Here is a 15,979-nt window from a genome sequence, read left to right on the forward strand (position 1 = left end):
CATGCTGTTGATGGGGGGTCACTTTCCCCAACGGCCCTACTAATAAATGATCCTCCCTCAAACTCAGACCATCTGCGGCACACCTGTGTGCCATGGCACAGTGGTTGAAAATGGCTGGACTGAGTGTAATTTTGAAAAGTGGGTCCTGGTGCTAAAAAGTTTGGGAACAGGAATGCTGTTAATTTTCTCAGGGAGAAGAGAAGAACATAAGAACAGCCCTGCTGGATCAGGCCATGGGCCCATCTAGTCAGCTTCCTGTGTCTCACAGGGGCCCACCAAATGCCCCAGGGAACACACAGCAAGAGACCTGCATCCTGGTGCCCTCGATTGCATCTGGCATTCTGAACCCATTTCTAAAATCAGGAGGTTGCCCAGGGCCTAGGAGAGGGGGGTAAAGGGGGTAATTTGTGCCCAGGCCCAAACAGGGGGCCCAGGAGCCAAAGGACGGGGCCCAGCAATTTCCTGGATCTTACATTTTCCTATCTACTCAGGCTTGTTGCCTGCACGGGATGCTGGGGACATTACAACAACTGGTGATGCTGGGGACACTACTGATGCCACATGGGTTGGTAGACTTTGGCTTCAAAGACTTTACCAGTGGTTTCTAACCTCCCCCCACCCTGTTTTGCCCCACCCTGCCCCTATTTCTGCTAGCCCATCACCACCCTTCCCTGCTCTGTTTCATCCCTCCCCCTTTGCAAAGGGGCCCAAAAGAAACTTTGTACCCCCTGATAAAATTTCTCTCAGAGGCCCTGAGGTTGCTCATACAGATCATGGCTTGTAACCTGTAATGGATTTTTCCTCCAGAAATTGGTTCAATCCCCTTTTTAAAGGCATTTAGACCAGATGCCATCACCACTTCCTGTGGCAAGGAGTTCCACAGACCAACCGAAAGCTGAGTAAAGAAACATTTTTTTGGGGGGGGGTCTGTCCTGGCCAGAGCCATTTTCATAGGTGAGGCTTGAACTTGCAGGCTCCACGGGGGCGTTCAAAGCGCCACGAGACAGCAGCCTACCTGCCTGCCCCGCCTGAACAGCAGCCTTCAGGGCGCCATCAGCCAGTCAGGTGCGCTTTTTGGTCTCTGGTGTGCAACGGTCTCGGCCGAGACGGGAGGAAAGGGAGCCCCGCTGCCCTCCGCCCCGAGGGCTCCCTGGGTGCCCCCCCCCGAAGCTGCCCTTCCACACACGCGCCGGCCGAGCCCGGGGCTGGATGAAATTACGCGCCTCTCGCCTTCATGCATAAAACATGGAGAGGGCGGAGGGGGCCGCTGCGCACAGCCCGCGTTCTCCTCGCCCCGGCCGCGCTGCCTGAGAGGGGATGCGGCAGGGAAGCTCCCCGCCCGGCGCCAGCCTCTGCACGTGGCTTTCCTCCGCGGTGCGCGGGCCTCCCTTCCACAGCCGCCGCCGCCGCCGCCGCTTCCAGCTCCCGACGCTTCTGGCCATGGAGCTGCCTGCGCGCCGCCCGAGGAGCGGGCCCTGGAGGCGCAGGACTCGGCGCTGGCGCTTCAGCAGTAAGTGGCTCCCAGGCCTCCTGCTCGCCTCGCGGGGATCTCTGCTCTCTGCCCCTTGGCTGGCCGCTCTTCCTCTCTCCCACCCGCTTTGGCATCCGAGGGCTGGTCCCGGCCACCCACATGTGCTTGGTGGACCTCCCTCCTTCTGGACCCCCAGTCACACCCACGCACTTCCAAGAGAGAGGTGATGGGCAGGTGAGCAGAGGCAGCGGACCTTATGCCTGGGGAGGGTTGGGTACTATGGCACTGCCCAGTGGGAGAGTGCATGTGAAGAAAAGCCCTTGCTTTGCCTGGCACACTCAGCCCCACTGCCTGGGCAAGGGGAGCAGGGAGAATCGAACTCATCAGACCCAACCCCTACCTTCCCAATTTCCAAAGAGCATGTGGGCAGGCAGCTTGTGCAAGGAGCAGCCACCCCCCATCCCACCCTCTTGCTTGCTCATCTACATTTCTCTTGCAGTGGTGCAGCACTGGGGATTGGTCCCAGGCAGTCCAGGCCTCTCTGTTGTACTGCCAAGGGGGGGGGGGTGAGGATGAAGGTGAGTCAGCTCCTTACAAGAGCAGCCACACATAAGTGGCTCCTCCAATTTCTTGCCTGCACTCCCTCTGGGTGGCGCAGCCATGAGGATTGTGCTGTACCTCCGGGTAAAAGAGTGCAACTGTGCAAGGGGATGAAATGGCTTCAGGAGGAGTCTCTGCCTCCACACGCTTACTTGTTCCTACTCCTGAGCAGTATGGCAGGGAGAACTGGGCAAGGGATGGTTGCCACTTCCAGTCTCTTGCCTGCCCTCTTTAAGGCTCCATCTGCAAAGTGAACAAATGACTGAGTGAGAAAAAGCCATGGCAGCCACAACCTCTGCTTGCTCACCATCCCTCTCTCTCACACGTTGTGTGTATGTTTTGTGGCATCAACAGCTGTGTTGGACATTTTCAAAAGACTGATTCCACTGTGTGATGGCTGCAAAACCCTTCTCTCAGTGAGTGGAGGAGCAGAAACAGTTGTCTGAATACATTCTTAAGAGCAGTCATCTTGTAAACACCCAGTGTTCCAGCAAATCATGTACTTGGGAACTCCAATTCTTTAAATTCTTTGAGTTTCTATTACTTACTTTGTATTCCAAGCTCTCCAATAGTGGTTAATTCAAAATACATTTAATTATTTTCAAATAGTGTAATTTTATTGTACTGGGAATTCTTTGAATAAGTGGTTTCAGGAATGCAGCCAATTTGGTCCCAAAGGAACAACATAGCAAATACAATACATTGGCAAATGCTTCTTTGTGAATGTCCTCACACCCTGGTCTGGCATATACAAAGTCTTGACATTGTAGGCAGTAGAACTTGTCATTTGTTAGTCCCACAGGAGCTAGTGTTGCACAAAGTATGATCTCTGATAGAAGCTGAGGCAATGTTTAAGCTAGTGCTGGATGTCCATTAGCCCAGTTCACTTGGATGAATAGTTAGGTCAGTAAAAAAGAGAAGTTCAGGAAAGTCAAAAATAATTTGGAGAAATGCAAAAGTCAGCCACTGTGAGTAAAGACACAGGAAAATTAAAGTTGCAGTCCTATGCAAACTTACTTGGGAGTAAGTCCCATTGAACTCAGCGAGACTTGCTTCTGAGACATGCATAGGATTGTGCTAAAGACCCAGTCTAGAACACTACTACAGAATTCAGTTTGAGCTTTTACTGAAGCAAAGGGATCATAGGCAGCTCTATATTATCAAATTTCAGGAACCTGTGTAGTATTTAGAAGATGCATAGCTTTTATGCCAGCTCTTTAATATTGGTGGAATTGTATGTAGCTAGGGTGTGGTTTTAGGGAAACTGAATTAGAGGGGAAAGATTAAACAAATATTGGAATAAAGGGAAATTATGAGCAATGCTTTAAATGTACTTCTTCAGTAAAATGCAGATCAGAATGGAAGTGACAAGTATGAAATCCAGAAATTTTTGTGTAAGAATTTCATTATGCTTCTCCATCTAAAATGGTTAAATAGTTCATACCAGACTATTAAACTACAATCCCAAACACATTTACTACCCAATAAGTCTTACTGCATTCAGAGTGTAAACTGAATTACCTACTTCAGTGTTTCTCAAACTGTGGGTTGGTACCCAATTTCAGGTGGGTGCCCATTCATCTCAATATTTTAGTTTTAATATATTAGACTTGATGCTACCATGGTATGTAACTGCATTTGGGGAATGTTACAGACCTGTACTTTTAACAAGCTACTGTGTATATGCTTTTAACAATGACAGTAAATGGGACTTTCTCCTGGGAAGTGTGGGTAGGATTACAGTTTAGGATTGTGAAAAATTTCCCTGCTTGATGATGTCACTTCCAGTCATGACATCACTTCTTGTGGCTCCCAACAGATTCTCATTCTAAAAAGTGGGTCCTGGTGCTAAATGTGTGAGAACCACTGGCCTACTTCATTACAGCACTTAAAGTATTTCTTTTAGAAAGTCTGGTTCCTTTTAATTGTGTTTTGATTTTACCACTGTGCTTTTTTGAGCTTCTGCTTTTATGTTGTTTAAATGGTTTGTTCCATTTTAGATTGCATGTTATCCTTGCTGTTGTTAGGTGTTGTATGCTGTCCTGAGTGTATTTTACCATAGAAAGGCACAATTTAAATTATATAAATAAAAGATATAAATCAGAAGAGATTTGTGGTATCTAAAAGGCTGACTAATTACGGTGCTGGCACTGGATTGCTGGGGCTCTATAGCAGATCCTGGCACTGGGGCCTCCCATGGCACCTCCAAGATAGCAGGATTTGCAGCTGGTTTGCTAACTATGATGCAACCATGATGCTCCAACACAATTAACTTTGGCAAGATAAGGGGAGGCAGAATTAACACAGGAGAGGGGAGAAAACATGCTTCCTTATTTTTATTTTTTTTAAATATAATCAGGGTATTTGAAAGCAGTTTTATGTTCCTGAAACTAGCTCTCTCATTGGGTAGGTTATGCTGAAAATACATAATATGCATTTTATATGTAATTATTTGCAGCTGGTGATATTTATGGTCACCGAGGAAATGTATCATAATTAGCAATTGCCTGAACAGGAATTTTTAGAACATTCCAACTGCTTTGAAAATACCAATTCATTTATTTGTGTTTGGATTTCTTTTTTTTCTTCTCTTCTTTTGAAAGGCATGTACTACAGTCCTGTGATTATAGGTGGAAAATGTACATTTAAAAGACTGTTTTCCCTTTTTGTATAAATAGAACCTGAGTCATGCTCAGTTGAATAGTCTCTGAACAAGATAAATGCCTTTACCGGTTTCCTGAAAAAAAAGCAGTTCATGGGAAAGCATTTCAGGAACATCTGATATCATCAGAGATCGAAGGGCCCAGTCCTATCCAACTTTCCAGCACTGATGCAGCTTCGCCAAAAGGTTATGTATTGCATCCTGCAATGGGGGAGACAGTTACAGAGGCCTCCTCAAGGTGAAGGAACATTTGTTCCCTTACCTTTGAGCTGCATTATAGCTACATCAGTACTGGAAAGTTGGATGGGATTGGGCACTAACAGCATAATCCTGTCTTTTGCTGGAACAGACAAGTCAGAGATGGGGAGCAGAATTTGCTCAGCCAGAGGTAAGGGGAAACTTTTCCCCTTATCCCTGTGTAAGCCACTGCGGTCCCTATGGGTCTCCTTGGACTTGCGCCACCTCAGGAGGTGGCACAAGTTTGAAGAGAGCGGAGCAGCTAGAAGCCGCTCCATGCTGCCTGGGAATGGGGTTGGGATCCGGCATAAGAGCCAGATCCCAGCCCAACCTCCCGTTCCCCACCCGCCCATCCCTGGAACAGCCCTTCCCCACCCTGGAACACCTCCCTCCTCCCTGCCCACCCTAGAGTCTTGCATAGGCCGAGCTTGGCCGACACAAGTTTCCTCAGAAGAGTCGGTGCGGAGGCTGGATGCAATCTCTGTGGGTGGGCGTTCCTCTGTGTGCCGGCCCAGCCAACTCCTAAGGAGGTGCAAACATGCCTTTTGCGACCCTCCTGGGCCCGCACAAGCTAGGATTGCACCCCAAGTTGGTTAATTGTGATTGTTGCACCTTTCATTGTGCAGGAGGTTTACATAGGAGGAGGGCAGGAGGTCTGGTCTAGAGGGTAGAGCCTCCGTCTGCCTGAAGACAACATCCACAAGGTCGCCAATTGGAGGCCACCAGCACCGTGTGACCTTGAAGCAGCTGACAAGCTGAAGCTGAGCTATTTCCATCTGCTCTGAGCGTGGGAGGATGGAGGCCAGAATGTGAAGCCAGATCGGAATGAAACACCTTGAATATAGTGGTTCTTGAAAGAAAGAACCTTCTTTCAAATTGTAAAAATCCCTATTTAATAAGGGATTTAAATAAAGCCTGCCTATGTAAACCGCCTTGAATAAAGTCTTGAATAAAGACCAAGAAAGGCGGTATATAAATACCTGTTGTTATTATTATTATTATTATTATTATTATTATTATTATTATTATTATTATTATTGTGGCACTCACTATGACTAAAGATGGGTTCTCAGTAGGGACAGCACAGGCAATAGCCATGTGGACCAGTGGGGAGCTAGTGTGAGCTGAGGTACCATGCTTGTACATATTCAGATAGGTTTGTGAGTGTTGCATACACTGATGAATGCTGGGCATCTTTAAATTTACAAGTGAACTGTGCTAATCCCATGCTAATCATTGCTGACCCAGGCAGGTTCAGAGAACCAATATGGAATGATCTACAATTTTCGTACCCAGTTAGCAATGGTAGCTCCAACATGCTAATGAATGCCTATACTTTAAGATGTTTCTACTTTTTTTGCTACCATCATTACAAAAACAGGCAGCAGGAATTGACCTAAAACAGCTACTCTACAACCAAGTGAGATGTGACAGCTGACGTTCTATGTATATTAAACTATAATTAGCATAACCAGATAGAATGAGGATATGAGTCTAATTTTAAAAGCAAAAGTAGCACCTGAGTAAAGAATGCTGAACCTTCTCTTGGTACACCTTCTTGTGTCCTAGTGCCTCTCACTCCAGGCAATTCAGACAGATTTTTCTCTCTGGGTCTCTGATACCAGAAGTGAACTTGACTGAGAGAAAAGTGCTTAGGGATTGTGGGAAGGAAAACCACAGGACGGGGAGGGTTCAGTTCCCATCACCTAAACACTTTCTGCTTTTAAAATTTGATTCTTTACCTGCTCTTTGTACATAACTGGGGAAGTTACACTTTTACATATTTGATACTATCACACTATCTTCCAGCTGGGGCCTTTGTCTACCAAACCACAGCTATGCATCTGTTAGTGGAGCAAATTGGAGATGGAACATCTCAAATTGGGGCCACTAGATGGTAGCCAGTTAGCCAAATCTTATGCTCTTGAATTACTGAACTGAAAATAAAAAACATGGACTTTAGTGGTCAGAAACATAGTGATGGGTACAGTTGACAAGTTGGATTGTAAGAGACTGGTTTGAAAAAAGTACAGGAAGTCAGTGGTTAAAACATGAGAGCAGTGGTCTCCAGGCTTATGGATCTTGAAATTTTATAGGAATTCTGAGAAGGAATGGTTGATGCTGCAGCAAAATGACTGCTCTGGGAGGTAATGCTGTGCACAAAATGGCTGCTAGGGGATGCACAAAATGAGATTTCACACACATACAGCTTCCACCCTTACACATGCACAAAACTTGCACCAGCCAGGCAAACACACCTTCCTTCCATGTGTCCTGCTGTCCTTCATGGTCCTTGCAACTACCATCTCCTCTCCTCCATTGCATATTACTTGCTGTATCACCATCTCAGCCTTTCTGGCCTGGCAGGTTCCTCTTTGAAGCTTGGCTTGGCTCAGCAGTTTTGAGGAGAAAAAGCAGAAGGCAAAGTGTGAACCTTCTTTGCCTTCTGCTTTCTTTTGCAGAAAGTGTGAACTTTGCCTTCTGCAAAAGAAAGCAGAAGGCAAAGAAGGAAATGCTCTGCCTTTCACTCTTCTCAGCTCACCTTATTTCCTCTTTCCCAATACAAGCCTGTAGACCAGGTGGGGTGGAAGCCAGATGGCACTGACAGCAGCAGGAAGTGGGCAGGCAAGCATCACCAGATACTTGTGTAGGTACAAGGGGATTCATGCATTTTCCCTGGTATGGACCTCCAAATAACAAATGAATGGGTTATTGAAACCTGATGTGTTCAACTTTTAATCAAAGAAAGGAGTGAAACATTAAGCCAGTGGTTTTCAAACTTTCCTGGAGAGTTTGAGCCACTGTAAGTGCTTGCGGGGGTGGGGGGGAGGCAGCGGTGCTATCCCCAGGATTGCGCCACTCAGGGGGCTGCAGGGGCTTGGGTGTACTTACCCAAGCCTCCTGCAGCCTCCCCAGGGTGCGGGGAGCCTGATGCAAACCTTTGGCAGAGCTCCCCGCAGCAGTGAAAATGAAAGCGGAGCGATCGCGCCCCGCTTCCGCTAAAGCGGAAGTGGAGCGTGATTGTTCTGCTTTCACTTTCACTGCTGGGGGAGCCTTGCCAAAGGTTCGCACCAGGCTCCCTGCACCCTGGGGAGGCTGCAGGAGGCTTGGGTAAGTGCACCCAAGCCCCTGCAGCCCCCTGAGCCTCCTCCCTGCCTCCAGGCTGCCCCTGTCCCTTAAGGGGGCAGGGGCCAGGGCCCACAGGCTGGGGCGTTGCAAGGCTCCAGTTTGAAAAGCCCTGCATTAAGCTACAGGCACAGTTCAAATGTCATACTGTATTCTAGTCCACTAAACCATGGTTTGGAGAATTGGATATACATATGCTACAGCGTTGTACACTCCATTTTCTACTGTCAAACTGAGAACCAGGAATACCTCGATTCGTGTACTGTTGAGCCACGTACTGAGCCACCAGCATTGCAGGTTAGAGGGTTCACTGAGTGCTTAAGTGTTTAAATGCTCAACAATGACTCCTCCCACCTAGGTCTTCCTTTCTGACCTGGAAGACCTATAAATACTGTAGATACTCTCCTATAAGGCTTGAAATTTCTGCAAATAAATCAAGCTTAATCACCTCCCCTTACCTCTGTGGTTGATCAGGGAACAGGGCTTTTCAAGTAGTTCTGGAGAAGTTGCTTTTCAAGCAGCAGGCACCAGAGAAGCAAAGTGGAGATCATTAGAGAGCTGTTAATCTCCATGGTAACCTTCCTGGGAAACTCCAGCCTAAGTTAACTTTTATTCTCCTCCTGAAGGGCTAAAGGCTTCTGTTGAAATCAAGCAAACTTCATTCCATTTTGCAAATGCTACAGCCTTGTTCCACATTGCAAATGCTTGTATTTTGCAGAGGTCTGTTTTTTTTAAACATCAGGATGTAATCCTCATTTCCATTGAAACAAAGACTCAGGCCATAATTCTGTGCACCGTTACTTAAGAATAACATCAATGAAAACTGATGGGTCTACTTCTGAGTAAATAGGGTTGCAACTATGTGCAGCTGCACCTGCTCACAGTCATTCTTTGTTGCTTGTCTCTCTGCTGCAAATTGAATTGCACACTCTCAGTTATGTGTTATATGTTGTATGTTATATGTAGAGCCTCTGGCTTAACACACCAGACACCTTAAAGAAGGATTTGATTACTGGTTCTCCTGCAGTGGTTCTCAACCTTTTTTTCACTTGCATACCCCTTGACAGACCATTTCCATAAAATGTACCCCTCATATTAGCAAAATGTTTGTAATTAATATAAATATGTCCTTCATCCTATATGAAAACCCAGACTTCATGTATTCATCACAGTAGTTACTCTTTTTATCTGTCCAAAGAACTGAAGACTATGCCTTTGCACAGTTTTGCACCAGAAGTGTCCTGCGACATTTTTGGTGATTGATCACTGTCCATATTATATTTCAGCTTTTTTACTGTTCTGGTTTTCAATCACTGATTCATATATGAATTGATGACAAAAACTAGCTTTTGGTGGGACTTTCACAACCAACTAGCTACCTCCCTTAAGAACATAAGAACAGCCCTGTTGGATCAGGCCAAAGGCCCATCTAGTCCAGCTTCCTGTATCTCACAGGAAATGCCACCAAATGCCCCAGCGAGCACACCAGATAACAAGAGAACTGCATCCTGGTGCCCTCCCTTGCATCTGACATAGCCCATTTCTAAAATCAGGAGGTTACACATCATGTCTTGTAACCCTAGTGGATTTTTCTCCAGAAATTTGTCCAATCTATAGTCATACCCCCCTGTAAGTTTAACCCCCCCCCGACTTATTTTATCATATAAAATTCCATGATTTGGGCTCAAAACCTGCCCTCAATTTATCTGTGAAATCAACTTATAGGCGAGTATCTGTGGTAATTCCAGATTTGGCTTGAATTTTTCGTGGATAACAACAGCACCAATTGTGTCAGATTCCTGGCTTGCAAGTTTTAGCTGTCATAGTGCCAGCTTAAGGACCAGCACTAACATCTCGTCCAATTTTCTCCTGTGGTTATGAATTTCCTTTAATTGCATAGTTTGTCTGGACCTTCAGATTTTACAAACTACACTTAGTGTCAATCATCAAACTGTGATTTGAAAGCATAATTTGAAGTATACTTCAAAGCATGATTTGGAGGTCAGTGTTACCCACAATTCCGCAGTTCAGATGTCATGGTGGATTATGGATAAAGGAAGTTTGTAACTGAAGAGGGAAATCAATGTGTGGCAGAGGGAAAATGTGGACCTAGGGCAGAGTCTTGAGGCTGCAATCCTAACCACACTTTCCTAAGAGTAAGCCCCATTGAACAAAATAGGACTTTCTTCTGAGCAGACCTGGTTAAGATTGTGCCCTAAGTCTCCAAACCACAGTTTGAAGGATCATTTCAACTGAGACACCATAATGAAAACGATCATCACAAATTAAACACATAGATAATATCTGGGTGAAATGGATTCTTAAAAGCAGAATATTGGACTGAAAACCTTTGTTTAAAAAAAAAGTTCAGAGTTTTTGTCTGAGTACCTGAGCTTTAAAAACCATGATGATAATGAGACAAACATTTTTGCATGTTAAAAAAAAGTATTAGGACAGGATTTACAGCAAGATGATTTCTGATGCTACAGCAGCACCTTTGGCACAAGGATTTGGTTAATGCATTGAGCAAGGGGGAAATTGTTAATGAGGCAGCAACTGATGGGCGAAAACAGGTTATTTGTCTTGACAGCCTGACGGAAGCCTGAGGCAATAATTTGAGCTGATACTACGAAATACACAGAATTTGCCAGAACCAGCATTAACCTACTTAAACATGGTTAAATGTGGTACTGAAAAGACTTTGGGGTCTTGCAAACCTTGAAATAGAAAGGCGATGAGTTGGGAGGGTGAACATTGATCAAGAAAGCCATAAAGAATTTTTTGGAACTGCAATATAGGCTGCAACTTCATTGATTTCCAAAAGTGTAACCCAGAAATGTCATAGAAGACTTTAAGAAAAATGCAGAAGTGCTTCAGTTTTATTTGTAATTGCTTGTTTTTCTTGCATTTGATTTGGCAGTGATAGGTTTAAAAAATATATAAAAGACAACCACCATAGGAACTGAATGATTAAAACATATGAATTAACTCTCTAGCCATCATAAATTTACTGCATGATTGCTTTTTCTTACCTAGTTCATTTCAGTAGATCTACCCACAGGCCAACACACATTTTGCTTCCTTAAACATTACACCAATTCTGGGTGTATTTGGGTTGCTGATTCCGAAAATGGCATCCGTTTTGCCCTATCACATCTAGTTTTGGAGACACGGCATAGCCTCTTTAGTGAATGGTTCAAGCAGCTTCCTCATGAGGAAGCCTACACCATGGTTTCCTCATGAGGAAGCTGCTTGAACCGTTCACTAATGAGGCTATTCTATATTTCCAAAACTAGACGTGATAGGGCAAAACGGATGCCATTTTTGGAATTGGCACCCCAAATTTATATCAAACCACCATAAAGTTTGGGGAAAACTTTTCTGACCCTCAATTTTGTAGGCCTGTGTTATTAGCAAATTTTTAAATAGTGCAGATTGACTGTTCATTACTATTCAGGTATGTTTTACTATTTCCATCTGAGCAATACTAGCATTAAATTATATCTCTTTTAAAAACCCAGGTGAGATTATACAAACCCTTCAACTGACATTGTTTACAACATATGACTTCATTCAGGTACATAATATTATTTGCCAACAGCTTTTGTGTTGTCCTGAAAACATCAGTCTTGTAGTCCCTATTCCAAACATATCTCTGCATGAAAAATATGACCTGATTCAGACACACTGCTATCTGCTCCCCTAACCATAGTTAGTGGAAGCACCTTGAGGCTTACAAGACCCTCTCTTTTCCTCCTGCATGTGATCTCCGAATTCTCATTCATTTTAGAGCTAACTATATTAGTAATGAGATTTTTCACGAACCATGTCTAACTCTAGAGGTGGATTTGGCCATAGTTATTCATGCCATGGTCACATACAACTGGACTTGCACTGTATGTGGTGCTACCCTTGAATATTCTCTGGACACTTCAAGGTGCAGAGTGTGGCTGCTAGAAAGTGTTCTGGGGTTTTGTGGTGGGAACTGATATAAAACAGATTTTTTTTTGTCATTTTCACTTGCTACCATTTTGTTTCCAGGCTCAGATCAAGGTACTAGTTATGACCTTTAGGCCCAAATCCTAACCAACTTTCCAGCACTGGCATAGCGGTGCCAATGGAAGGTGTGCTGCATCTTGCAGTTGAGTGGCACTCATGGAGGCCTCCTCAAAGTAAGGGAATATTTGTTCCCTTACCTTGGAACTGCATTGCCCTTATGTCGGTGCTGGAAAGTGGGTTAGGATTGTGCCCTTACAGAGCAATCCTAACCCACTTTCCAGCACTGGCATTGTTGTTTCAGTGGAGCATGTGCTGCATTCTGCTGTTTGGGGGGGCAATCATGAAGGCCTCCTCAAGGTAAGGCAATGCTTGTTCCCTTACCTCAGAGCTGCATAGCCCTTATGTGGGTTAGGATTTCGCCCTTAGGCTGCAATCCTATGTTCATTTTCCTGGGAGTAAGCCCCCTTCAGTACTTGGCACTTGGGTTTGAATAGACATGCATAGGTTTGTGCTATTAAACTATACTATATACCAGCATTTCTCAATGTTTGTTGCCCGCCGTACTACTTTGCATGGTCCACCTATTGAAAATACCATTGGAAGTAACTGCTGATGATGCCATTGCCAGTTACTTCTGGATTGGGAGGCCAGACATAACACAACGAATGCTGATAAGAAACTCAGGGAGGATGGAAGGGTTTTTTCAGGCATATGAATTCTGCCCACCAAGCCAAGTCTCCTATCACTGCTTGTTGCATTGCGCTGCTGGTGTCACTGACAGGCAGCAGGGGTCTTGTGATCCTGCATGTACCACCACACACCATCTCAACTACCACTGGTGGTATGAGTACCACTGGTTGAGAAACACTGCTGTATACTATACCAGAAGTTCCCATATGTTTTCACCTTGGGTGCCTTCAGGGAGAAAGGTGGGGTACGAATGTATTGGAATCGCGGAAGAACTGGCAAGGAGGTAGATGTGGTATCAGCAGTGGTCCCTTTAAGGGTAAGGTCTGGGCATCCAGCAGAGTGTGCTGCACAGCTGCAGCCACTTGAAGGCAATAGGGCCCTCAGGCATAAAAGCACCTGATGAAGGGAGAGTTTGGTGTGGGTAGCAGAAGGAGGAATGCTGGGTTAATGGACTGCTGATGTGTGAAGCAACTTTGGAAGCTGCTGGAGCAGAAACTACTGGAGACACTAAGACTGGTGTTTGTCTGCTGTGCCCAAGACCTGCTGAGGACCAAGGGGCTGCTATAGTGGTGGGAGGCTGCTGGCAGGAAGGAGGACCTCTGTAGGTTAAACAGGTGAGCTACCCTGGTGGTGGGGTCCAGCAGTACTGCAAGGCAGAACCAGGGTTACTTTTGAGGAAAGAAGGTGAGCTAATTAGCTAAAAGTGGGCATGATTCTCTAGGCAGAGCTTGGATCTGGCAGAACAACAAATGAAGTAAATAAAATACTTTTTCATCTGGTGGCTCCCTTGACCTACTGGGTCATTGGCTACTGCTCCCCATTAGGGCTACAATCCTATACATTGAATAGGTCAGCATGTTTTTTGTGTGGATTCTGTAGCTCCCCTGGCTGGTTTCCATTGCTTCCCAGGGAGCTGCAGCTCACAGTTTGGGAATCACTACACTATACTATAGTTTAGGATGAGATTACTTGGCAGACTGCCTTCTGCACTTGATCATACCTGTTCACAACAGTGTTCATCAGGGGTCCTGCTAAGTGTCCCATCTTCTGCAGGAGTGCAGCTTATTGGGATCTGGGACAGGGGCTTTTCAGTGGCAGTGCCTATACTATGGAACTCCCTCCCCAGAGAAATAGTTAGCCTACTAGGCTTTAAAAGGACAGTAAAATTAATCTCTTCTTACTGGCTTTTGATTTATGGGTTTTTTTAAACTGCCTTATAGCCCAATCCTATGCATGTCTACTCAGAAGTCAGTCCCATTTGAGTTGATGGGGCTTACTCTCAGGAAAGTGTGGATAGGATTGGGCTGTCTGCCTGCTTATGATGTTGCAATCTTTTTGCATTTAAGGAGTGTTGCTTTTATGTGGTGTTTTAAAAATTGATGTAAACCACCTTGATAATCCCACAAGAGTGAAAAGTGGGATATAAACATTTCACAAAAATACAGTATCCAACCATGGTTAGATATGATCTTGCAAAGTATGGTAGCCAATATCAAGTATGGTGTAGTATCCAGGTGCTGGATCAGTGAGATATTGTAGGACAATCCAATGAATGTCTACTCAGAAGTAAGCTTCACTGAATTAAGGGCCCTATCCTGACTTGGGCCAGCACCAGTGGTGATCTCCAGTGCCACCAGTGGTGATCTCCAGTGCCACCGCTGTGTGTCACAAACATGCCATGAGGCATGCCCATGACACCCTGTGGTGAGTTGGCAGTGATGGCCTTGGGGTGGGGGAGGTGTTCTGGGGTGGGGAAGGGCAGGGCAAGAGGAGAACTGGGGCAGAAGGGGAGTGGGATCCTCAACTCTGTGCTGACAAAATAGCCAGCATTGATTTGAGAAGCCCCATTACAGGGCTTGGGGCTTTTCTTGGGGGAAGGTGATGAAAGTTGTCCCTGAGGAGACCTCTGGTGGCTGCCTTGGAGCCACAGGATGTAGTGCTACCGCTTTGGTGCTGCTGCACCTAGTGGCGCTGCCACCTTTAGGATTGGGCTGTAAATGGGTTTACTCCCAGATAAGCATGTATGGGATTACAGCCTATGTTAATGGTAAATTAGAAGGAGAGGATCAATGTCTAGTGTGCAAAATCAATCTGCTCCTTTCTTGTCTCCAGGGGCATTTAGCTGCACCAGAACAGAAATGGAGGGAACAAGCAGGGACCAGGAACAAGAGGACTATAGAGTTTATTTGGAAAGAGAGGCAATGGATGAATAGAAGGTGGACACTGGATTCTAAGAAGCAATCAGAAATGGCAGAATATAAAGGAGACAACATGGCTTAGTTTAGAGCAGTGGTTCCCAAACTTTTTCGGGCTAACGCCCCCTTGAGGCCCAGGAAAAATTCTTAGCACCCCCCACCTCTTTGCTTAATAGTCTACTGCAAATTCAAAACAAGTAATACAACACTATAAAAAAAGCGTATGTATTTGACAAATAAATCTAGTAAACAGTATTTAAAGTTAAATATATAACATTTAACATTTTTAATAAATAACATTTTTAAAAAGCTAAATTTGCATCTCTTCTGCAACTATGTTGTCTTCACAAGTTTAATGGGATGGATGTATTTGGTGTAGGGATATCAGCTTATCAACATCTGGCTGGAAGGAACTAAGGAAAAGTCTTAGATCCCCACGTTCAATAATGTTCAGTCTGTTTCTTTGCTTGGAAAGTAGGTAGGCGACTGCACTGAAGCCTCGCTCCACTAAATATGCTGTGGCCACACAGGCAGCAGGCAGGCGCCACGACCAGCGTTGAGGCTGTGGCCACACAAGCAGGGAGGCAGGCGGCAAAGCGGTGCAGGGGAAGAGCACTCACGAGGCTGTTGCCTCAGAAGTCTGGAGCGCTCTGAGCGGTGAGGGGGGAGGAGCCTCCTTCTCCCACTCATTGACTCCAGGCAAAGAAAAACAAATCAGAGGCGCGCAAGGACAAAGCGTGCCAAATTCTAACGCTGGCCGCCTGGAACCCCTTTTTTTGGTGGCGGCCAGCGTTTTTCACCTGGCCTGACCTGTTACTGCCCCCCTATCGCCCACTTTGTCCCCATCGCCCCCCTAACGCCCATTTTACTTTCAACGCCCCTTGGATCTTTCCAATGCCACCTGGGGGTGCTAGCGCCCACTTTGAAAATCACTGGTTTAGAGGAAAAAAAGTTGCATCAATGCAGTGGAGGGCATGAAAGAACAGGAAGCAAAATGGG

General features: G+C 45.5%; 1 protein-coding gene across 1 annotated transcript in view; it reads left to right on the forward strand.

The window, feature by feature from the left end:
- Positions 1-1,463: 1,463 nt before the first annotated feature.
- The window catches only part of RIPOR2 (RHO family interacting cell polarization regulator 2), a 131,565-nt gene continuing 117,049 nt past the window's right edge, over positions 1,464-15,979 (forward strand). Inside the window, exon 1 of the mRNA XM_066623690.1 lies at positions 1,464-1,510. The gene's annotated coding sequence lies outside the window, so the exon portion shown is untranslated. The remainder of the gene's footprint in view (positions 1,511-15,979) is intronic.

This window comes from Tiliqua scincoides, chromosome 4 (assembly GCF_035046505.1).
Source record: "Tiliqua scincoides isolate rTilSci1 chromosome 4, rTilSci1.hap2, whole genome shotgun sequence".
Classification (NCBI taxonomy): Eukaryota; Metazoa; Chordata; class Lepidosauria; order Squamata; family Scincidae; genus Tiliqua; species Tiliqua scincoides.